Source organism: Pan paniscus, chromosome 15, assembly GCF_029289425.2.
Source record: "Pan paniscus chromosome 15, NHGRI_mPanPan1-v2.0_pri, whole genome shotgun sequence".
Lineage (NCBI taxonomy): Eukaryota > Metazoa > Chordata > Mammalia > Primates > Hominidae > Pan > Pan paniscus.
Genome location: NC_073264.2, coordinates 7,264,511 through 7,285,846, shown reverse-complemented (window position 1 = coordinate 7,285,846; position 21,336 = coordinate 7,264,511).

Here is a 21,336-nt window from a genome sequence, read left to right as displayed (position 1 = left end):
TTGGTTTACTTTTAGTTAACATTATATGTACAATACATGAAATATATTTACTGTAATTTTGATATTTTATGTACAGTATATAAGATATATTTGGTGTCCTTTTGATATTTTAGGTAAATTATATAATATATATTTGGTGTAGATTGTGATATTTTACATAGGGTGTGTAAGATATATTTACTGTACTTTTTGATATTTTATTTACAGTAAATAATATACATTTGTTTTAATTTTTGATATTTTATGTACAGTATATTAAATATAATTACTGCAGTTTTTGATAGTTTATTTACAGTATATAAAACACAAATTTGGTGTACTTTTTGATATTTTATGTACAGAATGTAATATATATTTACTGTACATTTTGATATTTTATTTACAGTATATAAAATGTATTTCGTGTACTTTTAGTTAATATTATATGTACAATATATGAAATCTATTTACTGTACATTTTGATATTTCATGTTCAGTATATAAGATATATTTGGTGTCCTTTTGATATTTTATGTAAATTATATAATATATATTTGGTGTTGTTTGTGATATTTTACATAGGGTGTGTAATATATATTTACTGTACTTTTTGGTATTTTCTTTACAGTAAATAATATATATTTGGTGTAATTTTGATATTTTACGGACTGTATATTTAATATAATTAGTGTAGTTTTGATAGTTTATTTACAGTATATATAACACATATTTGGTGTACTTTTTGATATTTTATGTACAGTATGTAATATATATTTACTGTAATTTTTGATAATTTATTTACAATATTTAAAATGTATTTGGTGTACTTTTAGTTAATATTATATAAACAATATATGAAATATATTTACTGTACATTTTGATATTTTATGTACAGTATAGAAGATATATTTGGTGTCCTTTTGATATTTTATGTAAATTATATAATATATATTTGGTGAAGTTTGTGATATTTTACATAGGGTGTGTAATATATATTTACTGTACTTTTTGATATTTTATTTACAGTATATAAAATGTATTTGGTGTACTTTTAGTTAACATTATATGTACAATATTTGAAATATATTTACTGTAATTTTGATATTTTATGTACAGTATATAAGATATATTTGGTGTCCTTTTGATATTTTATGTAAATTATATAATATATATTTGGTGTAGATTGTGATATTTTACATAGGGTGTGTAAGATATATTTACTGTACTTTTTGATATTTTATTTACAGTAAATAATATACATTTGGTGTAATTTTTGATAATTTATGTACAGTATATTAAACATAATTACTGCAGTTTTTGATAGTTTATTTACAGTATATATAACACATATTTGGTGTACTTTTTGATATTTTATGTACAGAATGTAATATATATTTACTGTACTTTTGATATTTTATTTACAGTATATAAAATGTATTTGGTGTACTTTTAGTTAATATTATATGTACAATATATGAAATATATTTACTGTATATTTTGATATTTCATGTTCAGTATATAAGGTATATTTGGTTTCCTTTTGATATTTTATGTAAATTATATAATATATATTTGGTGTAGATTGTGATATTTTACATAGGGTGTGTAAGATATATTTACTGTACTTTTTGATATTTTATTTACAGTAAATAATATACATTTGGTGTAATTTTTGATATTTTATGTACAGTATATTAAACGTAATTACTGCAGTTTTTGATAGTTTATTTACAGTATATATAACACATATTTGGTGTACTTTTTGATATTTTATGTACAGAATGTAATATATATTTACTGTACTTTTGATATTTTATTTACAGTATATAAAATGTATTTGGTGTACTTTTAGTTAATACTATATGTACAATATATGAAATATATTTACTGTACATTTTGATATTTCATGTTCAGTATATAAGGTATATTTGGTGTCCTTTTGATATTTTATGTAAATTATATAATATATATTTGGTGTAGATTGTGATATTTTACATAGGGTGTGTAAGATATATTTACTGTACTTTTTGATATTTTATTTACAGTAAATAATATACATTTGGTTTAATTTTTGATATTTTATGTACAGTATATTAAATATTATTACTGCAGTTTTTGATAGTTTATTTACAGTATATAAAACACAAATTTGGTGTACTTTTTGATATTTTATGTACAGAATGTAATATATATTTACTGTACATTTTGATATTTTATTTACAGTATACAAAATGTATTTGGTGTACTTTTAGTTAATATTATATGTACAATATATGAAATATATTTACTGTACATTTTGATATTTCATGTTCAGTATATAAGATATATTTGGTGTCCTTTTGATATTTTATGTAAATTATATAATATATATTTGGTGTAGTTTGTGATATTTTACATAGGGTGTGAAATATATATTTACTGTACTTTTTGGTATTTTCTTTACAGTAAATAATACATATTTGGTGTAATTTTTGATATTTTATGTACAGTATATTAAATATAATTAGTGTAGTTTTGATAGTTTATTTACAGTATATATAACACATATTTGGTGTACTTTTTGATATTTTATGTACAGTATGTAATATATATTTACTGTAATTTTTGATAATTTATTTACAGTATATAAAATGTATTTGGTGTACTTTTAGTTAATATTATATATACAATATATGAAATATATTTACTGTACATTTTGATATTTTATGTACAGTATAGAAGATATATTTGGTGTCCTTTTGATATTTTATGTAAATTATAAAATATATATTTGGTGAAGTCTGTGATATTTTACATAGGGTGTGTAAGATATATTTACTGTACTTTTTGATATTTTATTTACAGTATATAAAATGTATTTGGTGTACTTTTAGTTAACATTATATGTACAATATATGAAATATATTTACTGTAATTTTGATATATTATATACAGTATATAAGATATATTTGGTGTCCTTTTGATATTTTCTGTAAATTATATAATATATATTTGGTGTAGATTGTCATATTTTACATAGGGTGTGTAAGATATATTTACTGTACTTTTTGATATTTCATTTACAGTAAATAATATACATTTGGTTTAATTTTTGATATTTTATGTACAGTATATTAAATATAATTACTGCAGTTTTTGATAGTTTATTTACAGTATATAAAACACAAATTTGGTGTACTTTTTGATATTTTATGTACAGAATGTAATATATATTTACTGTACATTTTGATATTTTATTTACAGTATATAAAATGTATTTGGTGTACTTTTAGTTAATATTATATGTACAATATATGAAATATATTTACTGTACATTTTGATATTTCATGTTCAGTATATAAGTTATATTTGGTGTCCTTTTGATATTTTATGTAAATTATATAATATATATTTGGTGTAGTTTGTGATATTTTACATAGGTTGTGTAATATATATTTACTGTACTTTTTGGTATTTTCTTTACACTAAATAATATATATTTTGTGTAATTTTTGATATTTTATGTACAGTATATTAAATATAATTAGTGTAGTTTTGATAGTTTATTTACAGTATATATAACACATATTTGGTGTACTTTTTGATATTTTATGTACAGTATGTAATATATATTTACTGTAATTTTTGATAATTTATTTACAATATGTAAAATGTATTTGGTGTACTTTTAGTTAATATTATATATACAATATATGAAATATATTTACTGTACATTTTGATATTTTATGTACAGTATAGAAGATATATTTGGTGTCCTTTTGATATTTTATGTAAATTATATAATATGTATTTGGTGAAGTTTGTAATATTTTACATAGGGTGTGTAATATATATTTACTGTAATTTTTGATATTTTATTTACAGTATATAAAATGTATTTGGTGTACTTTTAGTTAACATTATATGTACAATATTTGAAATATATTTACTGTAATTTTGATATTTTATGTACAGTATATAAGATATATTTGGTGTCCTTTTGATATTTTATGTAAATTATATAATATATATTTGGTGTAGATTGTGATATTTTACATAGGGTGTGTAAGATTTATTTACTGTACTTTTTGATATTTTATTTACAGTAAATAATATACATTTGGTGTAATTTTTGATATTTTATGTACAGTATATTAAACATAATTACTGCAGTTTTTGATAGTTTATTTACAGTATATATAACACATATTTGGTGTACTTTTTGATATTTTATGTACAGAATGTAATATATATTTACTGTACTTTTGATATTTTATTTACAGTATATAAAATGTATTTGGTGTACTTTTAGTTAATATTATATGTACAATATATGAAATATATTTACTGTACATTTTGATATTTCATGTTCAGTATATAAGGTATATTTGGTGTCCTTTTGATATTTTATGTAAATTATATAATATATATTTGGTGTAGATTGTGATATTTTACATAGGGTGTGTAAGATATATTTACTGTACTTTTTGGTATTTTATTTACAGTAAATAATATACATTTGGTGTAATTTTTGATATTTTATGTACAGTATATTAAATATAATTACTGCAGATTTGATAGTTTATTTACAGTATATAAAACACAAATTTGGTGTACTTTTTGATATATTATGTACAGAATGTAATACATATTTACTGTATATTTTGATATTTTATTCACAGTATATAAAATGTATTTGGTGTACTTTTAGTTAATATTATATGTACAATATATGAAATATATTTACTGTACATTTTGATATTTCATGTTCAGTATATAAGATATATTTGGTGTCCTTTTGATATTTTATGTAAATTATATAATATATATTTGGTGTAGTTTGTGATATTTTACATAGGGTGTGTAATATATATTTACTGTACTTTTTGGTATTTTCTTTACAGTAAATAATATATATTTGGTGTAATTTTTGATATTTTATGTACAGTATATTAAATATAATTAGTGTAGTTTTGATACTTTATTTACAGTATATATTACACATATTTGGTGTACTTTTTGATATTTTATGTACAGTATGTAATATATATTTACTCTACTATTTGATATTTTATTTACAGTATATAAAATGTATTTGGTGTACTTTTAGTTAATATTATATGTACAATATATGAAATATATTTACGGTACATTTTGATATTTTATGTTCAGCATATAAGGTATATATGGTGTCCTTTTGATATTTTATGTAAATTACATAATATAAATTTGGTGTAGATTGTGATATTTTACATAGGGTGTGTAATATATATTTACTGTACATTTTGATATTTTATTTACACTATATAAAATATATTTGGTGTACTTTTAGTTAACATTATATGTACAATATATGAAATATATTTACTGTAATTTTGATATTTTATGTACAGTGTATAAGATATATTTGGTGTCCTTTTGATATTTTATGTAAATTATATAATATATATTTGGTGTAGATTGTGATATTTTACATAGGGTGTGTAAGATATATTTACTGTACTTTTTGATATTTTATTTACAGTAAATAATATACATTTGGTGTAATTTTTGATATTTTATGTACAGTATATTAAATATAATTACTGCAGTTTTTGATAGTTTATTTACAGTATATAAAACATAAATTTGGTGTACTTTTTGATATTTTATGTACAGAATGTAATATATATTTACTGTACATTTTGATATTTTATTTACAGTATATAAAATGTATTTGTTGTACTTTTAGTTAATATTATGTGTACAATATATGAAATATATTTACTGTACATTTTGATATTTCATGTTCAGTATATAAGATATATTTGGTGTCCTTTTGATATTTTATGTAAATCATATAATATATATTTGGTGTAGTTTGTGATATTTTACATAGGGTGTGTAATATATATTTACTGTACTTTTTGGTATTTTCTTTACAGTAAATAATACATATTTGGTGTAATTTTTGATATTTTATGTACAGTATATTAAATATAATTAGTGTAGTTTTGATAGTTTATTTACAGTATATATAACACATATTTGGTGTACTTTTTGATATTTTATGTACAGTATGTAATATATATTTACTGTAATTTTTGATAATTTATTTACAGTATATAAAATGTATTTGGTGTACTTTTAGTTAATATTATATATACAATATATGAAATATATTTACTGTACATTTTGATATTTTATGTACAGTATAGAAGATATATTTGGTGTCCTTTTGATATTTTATGTAAATTATATAATATATATTTGGTGAAGTTTGTGATATTTTACATAGGGTGTGTAATATATATTTACTGTACTTTTTGATATTTTATTTACAGTATATAAAATGTATTTGGTGTACTTTTAGTTAACATTATATGTACAATATATGAAATATATTTACTGTAATTTTGATAATTTATGTACAGTATATAAGATATATTTGGTGTCCTTTTGATATTTTATGTAAATTATATAATATATATTTGGTGTAGATTGTGATATGTTACATAGGGTGTGTAAGATATATTTACTGTACTTTTTGATATTTTATTTACTGTAAATAATATACATTTGGTGTAATTTTTGATATTTTATGTACAGTATATTAAACATAATTACTGCAGTTTCTGATAGTTTATTTAGAGTATATATAACACATATTTGGTGTACTTTTTGATATTTTATGTACAGAATGTAATATATATTTACTGAAATTTTGATATTTTATTTACAGTATATAAAATGTATTTGGTGTACTTTTAGTTAATATTATATGTACAATATATGAAATATATTTACTGTACATTTTGATATTTCATGTTCAGTATATAAGGTATATTTGGTGTCCTTTTGATATTTTATGTAAATTATATAATATATATTTGGTGTAGATTGTGATATTTTACATAGGGAGTGTAAGATATATTTACTGTACTTTTTGATATTTTATTTACAGTAAATAATATACATTTGGTGTAATTTTTGATATTTTATGTACATTATATTATATATAATTACTGTGGATTTGATAGTTTATTTACAGTATATATTACACATATTTGGTGTACTTTTTGATATTTTATGTACAGTATGTAATATATATTTACTCTACTATTTGATATTTTATTTAGAGTATATAAAATGTATTTGGTGTACTTTTAGTTAATATTATATGTACAATATATGAAATATATTTACGGTACATTTTGATATTTTATGTTCAGCATATAAGGTATATATGGTGTCCTTTTGATATTTTATGTAAATTACATAATATAAATTTGGTGTAGATTGTGATATTTTACATAGGGTGTGTAATATATATTTACTGTACATTTTGATATTTTATTTACACTATATAAAATATATTTGGTGTACTTTTAGTTAACATTATATGTACAATACATGAAATATATTTACTGTAATTTTGATATTTTATGTACAGTATATAAGATATATTTGGTGTCCTTTTGATATTTTAGGTAAATTATATAATATATATTTGGTGTAGATTGCGATATTTTACATAGGGTGTGTAAGATATATTTACTGTACTTTTTGATAATTTATTTACAGTAAATAATATACATTTGGTTTAATTTTTGATATTTTATGTACAGTATATTAAATATAATTACTGCAGTTTTTGATAGTTTATTTACAGTATATAAAACACAAATTTGGTGTACTTTTTGATATTTTATGTACAGAATGTAATATATATTTACTGTACATTTTGATATTTTATTTACAGTATATAAAATGTATTTGGTGTAGTTTTAGTTAATATTATATGTACAATATATGAAATCTATTTACTGTACATTTTGATATTTCATGTTCAGTATATAAGATATATTTGGTGTCCTTTTGATATTTTATGTAAATTATATAATATATATTTGGTGTAGTTTGTGATATTTTACATAGGGTGTGTAATATATATTTACTGTACTTTTTGGTATTTTCTTTACAGTAAATAATATATATTTGGTGTAATTTTTCATATTTTATGTACAGTATATTAAATATAATTAGTGTAGTTTTGATAGTTGATTTACAGTATATATAACACATATTTGGTGGACTTTTTGATATTTTATGTACAGTATGTAATATATATTTACTGAAATTTTTGATAATTTATTTACAATATATAAAATGTATTTGGTGTACTTTTAGTTAATATTACATATACAATATATGAAATATATTTACTGTACATTTTGATATTTTATGTACAGTATAGAAGATATATTTGGTGTCCTTTTGATATTTTATGTAAATTATATAATATATATTTGGTGAAGTTTGTGATATTTTACATAGGGTGTGTAATATATATTTACTGTACTTTTTGATATTTTATTTACAGTATATAAAATGTATTTGGTGTACTTTTAGTTAACATTATATGTACAATATTTGAAATATATTTACTGTAATTTTGATATTTTATGTACATTATATAAGATATATTTGGTGTCCTTTTGATATTTTATGTAAATTATATAATATATATTTGGTGTAGATTGTGATATTTTCATAGGGTGTGTAAGATATATTTACTGTACTTTTTGATATTTTATTTACAGTAAATAATATACATTTGGTGTAATTTTTGATATTTTATGTACAGTATATTAAACATAATTACTGCAGTTTTTGATAGTTTATTTACAGTATATATAACACATATTTGGTGTACTTTTTGATATTTTATGTACAGAATGTAATATATATTTACTGTACTTTTGATATTTTATTTACAGTATATAAAATGTATTTGGTGTACTTTTAGTTAATATTATAGGTACAATATATGAAATATATTTACTGTACATTTTGATATTTCATGTTCAGTATATAAGGTATATTTGGTGTCCTTTTGATATTTTATGTAAATTATATAATATATATTTGGTGTAGATTGTGATATTTTACATAGGGTGTGTAAGATATATTTACTGTACTTTTTGGTATTTTATTTACAGTAAATAATATACATTTGGTGTAATTTTTGATATTTTATGTACAGTATATTAAATATAATTACTGCAGATTTGATAGTTTATTTACAGTATATAAAACACAAATTTGGTGTACTTTTTGATATATTATGTACAGAATGTAATATATATTTACTGTATATTTTGATATTTTATTCACAGTATATAAAATGTATTTGGTGTACTTTTAGTTAATATTATATGTACAATATATGAAATATATTTACTGTACATTTTGATATTTCATGTTCAGTATATAAGATATATTTGGTGTCCTTTTGATATTTTATGTAAATTATATAATATATATTTGGTGTAGTTTGTGATATTTTACATAGGGTGTGTAATATATATTTACTGTACTTTTTGGTATTTTCTTTACAGTAAATAATATATATTTGGTGTAATTTTTGATATTTTATGTACAGTATATTAAATATAATTAGTGTAGTTTTGATACTTTATTTACAGTATATATTACACATATTTGGTGTACTTTTTGATATTTTATGTACAGTATGTAATATATATTTACTCTACTATTTGATATTTTATTTACAGTATATAAAATGTATTTGGTGTACTTTTAGTTAATATTATATGTACAATATATGAAATATATTTACGGTACATTTTGATATTTTATGTTCAGCATATAAGGTATATATGGTGTCCTTTTGATATTTTATGTAAATTACATAATATAAATTTGGTGTAGATTGTGATATTTTACATAGGGTGTGTAATATATATTTACTGTACATTTTGATATTTTATTTACACTATATAAAATATATTTGGTGTACTTTTAGTTAACATTATATGTACAATATATGAAATATATTTACTGTAATTTTGATATTTTATGTACAGTGTATAAGATATATTTGGTGTCCTTTTGATATTTTATGTAAATTATATAATATATATTTGGTGTAGATTGTGATATTTTACATAGGGTGTGTAAGATATATTTACTGTACTTTTTGATATTTTATTTACAGTAAATAATATACATTTGGTGTAATTTTTGATATTTTATGTACAGTATATTAAATATAATTACTGCAGTTTTTGATAGTTTATTTACAGTATATAAAACATAAATTTGGTGTACTTTTTGATATTTTATGTACAGAATGTAATATATATTTACTGTACATTTTGATATTTTATTTACAGTATATAAAATGTATTTGTTGTACTTTTAGTTAATATTATGTGTACAATATATGAAATATATTTACTGTACATTTTGATATTTCATGTTCAGTATATAAGATATATTTGGTGTCCTTTTGATATTTTATGTAAATCATATAATATATATTTGGTGTAGTTTGTTATATTTTACATAGGGTGTGTAATATATATTTACTGTACTTTTTGGTATTTTCTTTACAGTAAATAATACATATTTGGTGTAATTTTTGATATTTTATGTACAGTATATTAAATATAATTAGTGTAGTTTTGATAGTTTATTTACAGTATATATAACACATATTTGGTGTACTTTTTGATATTTTATGTACAGTATGTAATATATATTTACTGTAATTTTTGATAATTTATTTACAGTATATAAAATGTATTTGGTGTACTTTTAGTTAATATTATATATACAATATATGAAATATATTTACTGTACATTTTGATATTTTATGTACAGTATAGAAGATATATTTGGTGTCCTTTTGATATTTTATGTAAATTATATAATATATATTTGGTGAAGTTTGTGATATTTTACATAGGGTGTGTAATATATATTTACTGTACTTTTTGATATTTTATTTACAGTATATAAAATGTATTTGGTGTACTTTTAGTTAACATTATATGTACAATATATGAAATATATTTACTGTAATTTTGATAATTTATGTACAGTATATAAGATATATTTGGTGTCCTTTTGATATTTTATGTAAATTATATAATATATATTTGGTGTAGATTGTGATATGTTACATAGGGTGTGTAAGATATATTTACTGTACTTTTTGATATTTTATTTACTGTAAATAATATACATTTGGTGTAATTTTTGATATTTTATGTACAGTATATTAAACATAATTACTGCAGTTTCTGATAGTTTATTTAGAGTATATATAACACATATTTGGTGTACTTTTTGATATTTTATGTACAGAATGTAATATATATTTACTGAAATTTTGATATTTTATTTACAGTATATAAAATGTATTTGGTGTACTTTTAGTTAATATTATATGTACAATATATGAAATATATTTACTGTACATTTTGATATTTCATGTTCAGTATATAAGGTATATTTGGTGTCCTTTTGATATTTTATGTAAATTATATAATATATATTTGGTGTAGATTGTGATATTTTACATAGGGAGTGTAAGATATATTTACTGTACTTTTTGATATTTTATTTACAGTAAATAATATACATTTGGTGTAATTTTTGATATTTTATGTACATTATATTATATATAATTACTGTGGATTTGATAGTTTATTTACAGTATATATTACACATATTTGGTGTACTTTTTGATATTTTATGTACAGTATGTAATATATATTTACTCTACTATTTGATATTTTATTTAGAGTATATAAAATGTATTTGGTGTACTTTTAGTTAATATTATATGTACAATATATGAAATATATTTACGGTACATTTTGATATTTTATGTTCAGCATATAAGGTATATATGGTGTCCTTTTGATATTTTATGTAAATTACATAATATAAATTTGGTGTAGATTGTGATATTTTACATAGGGTGTGTAATATATATTTACTGTACATTTTGATATTTTATTTACACTATATAAAATATATTTGGTGTACTTTTAGTTAACATTATATGTACAATACATGAAATATATTTACTGTAATTTTGATATTTTATGTACAGTATATAAGATATATTTGGTGTCCTTTTGATATTTTAGGTAAATTATATAATATATATTTGGTGTAGATTGCGATATTTTACATAGGGTGTGTAAGATATATTTACTGTACTTTTTGATAATTTATTTACAGTAAATAATATACATTTGGTTTAATTTTTGATATTTTATGTACAGTATATTAAATATAATTACTGCAGTTTTTGATAGTTTATTTACAGTATATAAAACACAAATTTGGTGTACTTTTTGATATTTTATGTACAGAATGTAATATATATTTACTGTACATTTTGATATTTTATTTACAGTATATAAAATGTATTTGGTGTAGTTTTAGTTAATATTATATGTACAATATATGAAATCTATTTACTGTACATTTTGATATTTCATGTTCAGTATATAAGATATATTTGGTGTCCTTTTGATATTTTATGTAAATTATATAATATATATTTGGTGTAGTTTGTGATATTTTACATAGGGTGTGTAATATATATTTACTGTACTTTTTGGTATTTTCTTTACAGTAAATAATATATATTTGGTGTAATTTTTCATATTTTATGTACAGTATATTAAATATAATTAGTGTAGTTTTGATAGTTGATTTACAGTATATATAACACATATTTGGTGGACTTTTTGATATTTTATGTACAGTATGTAATATATATTTACTGAAATTTTTGATAATTTATTTACAATATATAAAATGTATTTGGTGTACTTTTAGTTAATATTACATATACAATATATGAAATATATTTACTGTACATTTTGATATTTTATGTACAGTATAGAAGATATATTTGGTGTCCTTTTGATATTTTATGTAAATTATATAATATATATTTGGTGAAGTTTGTGATATTTTACATAGGGTGTGTAATATATATTTACTGTACTTTTTGATATTTTATTTACAGTATATAAAATGTATTTGGTGTACTTTTAGTTAACATTATATGTACAATATTTGAAATATATTTACTGTAATTTTGATATTTTATGTACATTATATAAGATATATTTGGTGTCCTTTTGATATTTTATGTAAATTATATAATATATATTTGGTGTAGATTGTGATATTTTCATAGGGTGTGTAAGATATATTTACTGTACTTTTTGATATTTTATTTACAGTAAATAATATACATTTGGTGTAATTTTTGATATTTTATGTACAGTATATTAAACATAATTACTGCAGTTTTTGATAGTTTATTTACAGTATATATAACACATATTTGGTGTACTTTTTGATATTTTATGTACAGAATGTAATATATATTTACTGTACTTTTGATATTTTATTTACAGTATATAAAATGTATTTGGTGTACTTTTAGTTAATATTATATGTACAATATATGAAATATATTTACTGTACATTTTGATATTTCATGTTCAGTATATAAGGTATAATTGGTGTCCTTTTGATATTTTATGTAAATTATATAATATATATTTGGTGTAGATTGTGATATTTTACATAGGGTGTGTAAGATATATTTACTGTACTTTTTGATATTTTATTTACAGTAAATAATATACATTTGGTGTAATTTTTGATATTTTATGTACAGTATATTATATATAATTACTGTGGATTTGATAGTTTATTTAGAGTATATATTACAGATATTTGGTGTACTTTTTGATATTTTATGTACGGTATGTAATATATATTTACTCTACTATTTGATATTTTATTTAGAGTATATAAAATGTATTTGGTGTACTTTTAGTTAATATTATATGTACAATATATGAAATATATTTACGGTACATTTTGATATTTTATGTTCAGCATATAAGGTATATATGGTGTCCTTTTGATATTTTATGTAAATTGCATAATATAAATTTGGTGTAGATTGTGATATTTTACATAGGGTGTGTAATATATATTTACTGTACATTTTGATATTTTATTTACACTATATAAAATATATTTGGTTTACTTTTAGTTAACATCATATGTACAATATATGAAATATATTTACTGTAATTTTGATATTTTATGTACAGTATATAAGATATATTTCGTGTCCTTTTGATATTTTATGTAAATTATATAATATATATTTGGTGTAGATTGTGATATTTTACATAGGGTGTGTAAGATATATTTACTGTACTTTTTGATATTTTATTTACAGTAAATAATATACATTTGGTTTAATTTTTGATATTTTATGTACAGTATATTAAATATAATTACTGTAGTTTTTGATAGTTTATTTACAGTATATAAAACACAAATTTGTTGTACTTTTTGATATTTTATGTACAGAATGTAATATATATTTACTGTACATTTTGATATTTTATTTACAGTATATAAAATGTATTTGGTGTAGTTTTAGTTAATATTATATGTACAATATATGAAATATATTTACTGTACATTTTGATAATTCATGTTCAGTATATAAGATATATTTGGTGTCCTTTTGATATTTTATGTAAATTATATAATACATATTTGGTGTAGTTTGTGATATTTTACATAGGGTGTGTAACATATATTTACTGTACTTTTTGGTATTTTCTTTACAGTAAATAATATATATTTGGTGTAATTTTTGATATTTTATGTACAGTATATTAAATATAATTAGTGTAGTTTTGATAGTTGATTTACAGTATATATAACACATATTTGGTGGACTTTTTGATATATGTACAGTATGTAATATATATTTACTGAAATTTTTGATAATTTATTTACAATATATAAAATGTATTTGGTGTACTTTTAGTTAATATTATATATACAATATATGAAATATATTTACTGTACATTTTGATATTTTATGTACAGTATAGAAGATATATTTGGTGTCCTTTTTATATTTTATGTAAATTATATAATATATATTTGGTGAAGTTTGTGATATTTTACATAGGGTGTGTAATATATATTTACTGTACTTTTTGATATTTTATTTACAGTATATAAAATGTATTTGGTGTACTTTTAGTTAACATTATATGTACAATATTTGAAATATATTTACTGTAATTTTGATATTTTATGTACAGTATATAAGATATATTTGGTGTCCTTTTGATATTTTATGTAAATTATATAATATATATTTGGTGTAGATTGTGATATTTTACATAGGGTGTGTAAGATATATTTACTGTACTTTTTGATATTTTATTTACAGTAAATAATATACATTTGGTGTAATTTTTGATATTTTATGTACAGTATATTAAACATAATTACTGCAGTTTTTGATAGTTTATTTACAGTATATATAACACATATTTGGTGTACTTTTTGATATTTTATGTACAGAATGTAATATATATTTACTGTACTTTTGATATTTTATTTACAGTATATAAAATGTATTTGGTGTACTTTTAGTTAATATTATATGTACAATATATGAAATATATTTACTGTACATTTTGATATTTCATGTTCAGTATATAAGGTATATTTGGTGTCCTTTTGATATTTTATGTAAATTATATAATATATATTTGGTGTAGATTGTGATATTTTACATAGGGTGTGTAAGATATATTTACTGTACTTTTTGATATTTTATTTACAGTAAATAATATACATTTGGTGTAATTTTTGTTATTTTATGTACAGTATATTATAGATAATTACTGTGGATTTGATAGTTTATTTACAGTATATATTACAGATATTTGGTGTACTTTTTGATATTTTATGTACGGTATGTAATATATATTTACTCTACTATTTGATATTTTATTTACCATATATAAAATGTATTTGGTGTACTTTTAGTTAATATTATATGTACAATATATGAAATATATTTACGGTACATTTTGATATTTTATGTTCAGCATATAAGGTATATATGGTGTCCTTTTGATATTTTATGTAAATTACATTATATAAATTTGGTGTAGATTGTGATATTTTACATAGGGTGTGTAATATATATTTACTGTACACTTTGATATTTTATTTACACTATATAAAATATATTTGGTTTACTTTTAGTTAACATTATATGTACAATACATGAAATATATTTACTGTAATTTTGATATTTTATGTACAGTATATAAGATATATTTGGTGTCCTTTTGGTATTTTAGGTAAATTATATAATATATATTTGGTGTAGATTGTGATATTTTACATAGGGTGTGTAAGATATATTTACTGTACTTTTTGATATTTTATTTACAGTAAATAATATACATTTGGTTTAATTTTTGATATTTTATGTACAGTATATTAAATATAATTACAGCAGTTTTTGATAGTTTATTTACAGTATATATAACACATATTTGGTGTACTTTTTGATATTTTATGTACAGAATGTAATATATATTTACTGTACTTTTGATATTTTATTTACAGTATATAAAATGTATTTGGTGTACTTTTAGTTAATATTATATGTACAATATATGAAATATATTTACTGTACATTTTGATATTTCATGTTCAGTATATAAGGTATATTTGGTGTCCTTTTGATATTTTATGTAAATTATATAATATATATTTGGTGTAGATTGTGATATTTTACATAGGGTGTGTAAGATATATTTACTGTACTTTTTGATATTTTATTTACAGTAAATAATATACATTTGGTGTAATTTTTGTTATTTTATGTACAGTATATTATAGATAATTACTGTGGATTTGATAGTTTATTTACAGTATATATTACAGATATTTGGTGTACTTTTTGATATTTTATGTACGGTATGTAATATATATTTACTCTACTATTTGATATTTTATTTACCATATATAAAATGTATTTGGTGTACTTTTAGTTAATATTATATGTACAATATATGAAATATATTTACGGTACATTTTGATATTTTATGTTCAGCATATAAGGTATATATGGTGTCCTTTTGATATTTTATGTAAATTACATTATATAAACTTGGTGTAGATTGTGATATTTTACATAGGGTGTGTAATATATATTTACTGTACATTTTGATATTTTATTTACACTATATAAAATATATTTGGTTTACTTTTAGTTAACATTATATGTACAATACATGAAATATATTTACTGTAATTTTGATATTTTATGTACAGTATATAAGATATATTTGGTGTCCTTTTGATATTTTAGGTAAATTATATAATATATATTTGGTGTAGATTGTGATATTTTACATAGTGTGTGTAAGATATATTTACTGTACTTTTTGATATTTTATTTACAGTAAATAATATACATTTGGTTTAATTTTTGATATTTTATGTACAGTATATTAAATATAATTACTGCAGTTTTTGATAGTTTATTTACAGTATATAAAACACAAATTTGGTGTACTTTTTGATATTTTATGTACAGAATGTAATATATATTTACTGTACATTTTGATATTTTATTTACAGTATATAAAATGTATTTGGTGTACTTTTAGTTAATATTATATGTACAATATATGAAATATATTTACTGTACATTTTGATATTTCATGTTCAGTATATAAGATATATTTGGTGTCCTTTTGATATTTTATGTAAATTATATAATATATATTTGGTGTAGTTTGTGATATTTTACATAGGTTGTGTAATATATATTTACTGTACTTTTTGGTATTTTCTTTACAGTAAATAATATATATTTGGTGTAATTTTGATATTTTATGTACAGTATATTAAATATAATTAGTGTAGTTTTGGTAGTTTATTTACAGTATATATAACACATATTTGGTGTACTTTTTGATATTTTATGTACAGTATGTAATATATATTTACTGTAATTTTTGATAATTTATTTACAATATTTAAAATGTATTTGGTGTACTTTTAGTTAATATTATATAAACAATATATGAAATATATTTACTGTACATTTTGATATTTTATGTACAGTATAGAAGATATATTTGGTGTCCTTTTGATATTTTATGTAAATTATATAATATATATTTGGTGAAGTTTGTGATATTTTACATAGGGTGTGTAATATATATTTACTGTACTTTTTGATATTTTATTTACAGTATATAAAATGTATTTGGTGTACTTTTAGTTAACATTATATGTACAATATTTGAAATATATTTACTGTAATTTTGATATTTTATGTACAGTATATAAGATATATTTGGTGTCCTTTTGATATTTTATGTAAATTATATAATATATATTTGGTGTAGATTGTGATATTTTACATAGGGTGTGTAAGATATATTTACTGTACTTTTTGATATTTTATTTACAGTAAATAATATACATTTGGTGTAATTTTTGATAATTTATGTACAGTATATTAAACATAATTACTGCAGTTTTTGATAGTTTATTTACAGTATATATAACACATATTTGGTGTACTTTTTGATATTTTATGTACAGAATGTAATATATATTTACTGTACTTTGATATTTTATTTACAGTATATAAAATGTATTTGGTGTACTTTTAGTTAATATTATATGTACAATATATGAAATATATTTACTGTACATTTTGATATTTCATGTTAAGTATATAAGGTATATTTGGTGTCCTTTTGATATTTCATGTAAATTATATAATATATATTTGGTGTAGATTGTGATATTTTACATAGGGTGTGTAAGATATATTTACTGTACTTTTTGATATTTTATTTACAGTAAATAATATACATTTGGTGTAATTTTTGATATTTTATGTACAGTATATTAAACGTAATTACTGCAGTTTTTGATAGTTTATTTACAGTATATATAACACATATTTGGTGTACTTTTTGATATTTTATGTACAGAATGTAATATATATTTACTGTACTTTTGATATTTTATTTACAGTATATAAAATGTATTTGGTGTACTTTTAGTTAATATTATATGTACAATATATGAAATATATTTACTGTACATTTTGATATTTCATGTTCAGTATATAAGGTATATTTGGTGTCCTTTTGATATTTTATGTAAATTATATAATATATATTTGGTGTAGATTGTGATATTTTACATAGGGTGTGTAAGATATATTTACTGTACTTTTTGATATTTTATTTACAGTAAATAATATACATTTGGTTTAATTTTTGATATTTTATGTACAGTATATTAAATATTATTACTGCAGTTTTTGACAGTTTATTTACAGTATATAAAACACAAATTTGGTGTAGTTTTTGATATTTTATGTACAGAATGTAATATATATTTACTGTACATTTTGATATTTTATTTACAGTATATAAAATGTATTTGGTGTACTTTTAGTTAATATTATATGTACAATATATGAAATATATTTACTGTACATTTTGATATATCATGTTCAGTATATAAGATATATTTGGTGTCCTTTTGATATTTTATGTAAATTATATAATATATATTTGGTGTAGTTTGTGATATTTTACATAGGGTGTGTAATATATATTTACTGTACTTTTTGGTATTTTCTTTACAGTAAATAATATATATTTGGTGTAATTTTTGATATTTTATGTACAGTATATTAAATATAATTAGTGTAGTTTTGATAGTTTATTTACAGTATATATAACACATATTTGGTGTACTTTTTGATATTTTATGTACAGTATGTAATATATATTTACTGTAATTTTTGATAATTTATTTACAATATATAAAATGTATTTGGTGTACTTTTAGTTAATATTATATATACAATATATGAAATATATTTACTGTACATTTTGATATTTTATGTACAGTATAGAAGATATATTTGGTGTCCTTTTGATATTTTATGTAAATTATAAAATATATATTTGGTGAAGTCTGTGATATTTTACATAGGGTGTGTAAGATATATTTACTGTACTTTTTGATATTTTATTTACAGTATATAAAATGTATTTGGTGTACTTTTAGTTAACATTATATGTACAATATATGAAATATATTTACTGTAATTTTGATATATTATGTACAGTATATAAGATATATTTGGTGTCCTTTTGATATTTTCTGTAAATTATATAATATATATTTGGTGTAGATTGTCATATTTTACATAGGGTGTGTAAGATATATTTACTGTACTTTTTGATATTTCATTTACAGTAAATAATATACATTTGGTTTAATTTTTGATATTTTATGTACAGTATATTAAATATAATTACTGCAGTTTTTGATAGTTTATTTACAGTATATAAAACACAAATTTGGTGTAGTTTTTGATATTTTATGTACAGAATGTAATATATATTTACTGTACATTTTGATATTTTATTTACAGTATATAAAATGTATTTGGTGTACTTTTAGTTAATATTATATGTACAATATATGAAATATATTTACTGTACATTTTGATATTTCATGTTCAGTATATAAGTTATATTTGGTGTCCTTTTGATATTTTATGTAAATTATATAATATATATTTGGTGTAGTTTGTGATATTTTACATAGGTTGTGTAATATATATTTACTGTACTTTTTGGTATTTTCTTTACAGTAAATAATATATATTTTGTGTAATTTTTGATATTTTATGTACAGTATATTAAATATAATTAGTGTAGTTTTGATAGTTTATTTACAGTATATATAACACATATTTGGTGTACTTTTTGATATTTTATGTACAGTATGTAATATATATTTACTGTAATTTTTGATAATTTATTTACAATATTTAAAATGTATTTGGTGTACTTTTAGTTAATATTATATATACAGTATATGAAATATATTTACTGTACATTTTGATATTTTATGTACAGTATAGAAGATATATTTGGTGTCCTTTTGATATTTTATGTAAATTATATAATATATATTTGGTGAAGTTTGTAATATTTTACATAGGGTGTGTAATATATATTTACTGTAATTTTTGATATTTTATTTACAGTATATAAAATATATTTGGTGTACTTTTAGTTAACATTATATGTACAATATTTGAAATATATTTACTGTAATTTTGATATTTTATGTACAGTATATAAGATATATTTGGTGTCCTTTTGATATTTTATGTAAATTATATAATATATATTTGGTGTAGATTGTGATATTTTACATAGGGTGTGTAAGATTTATTTACTGTACTTTTTGATATTTTATTTACAGTAAATAATATACATTTGGTGTAATTTTTGATATTTTATGTACAGTATATTAAACATAATTACTGCAGTTTTTGATAGTTTATTTACAGTATATATAACACATATTTGGTGTACTTTTTGATATTTTATGTACAGAATGTAATATATATTTACTGTACTTTTGATATTTTATTTACAGTATATAAAATGTATTTGGTGTACTTTTAGTTAATATTATATGTACAATATATGAAATATATTTACTGTACATTTTGATATTTCATGTTCAGTATATAAGGTATATTTGGTGTCCTTTTGATATTTTATGTAAATTATAAAATATATATTTGGTGTAGATTGTGATATTTTACATAGGGTGTGTAAGATATATTTACTGTACTTTTTGGTATTT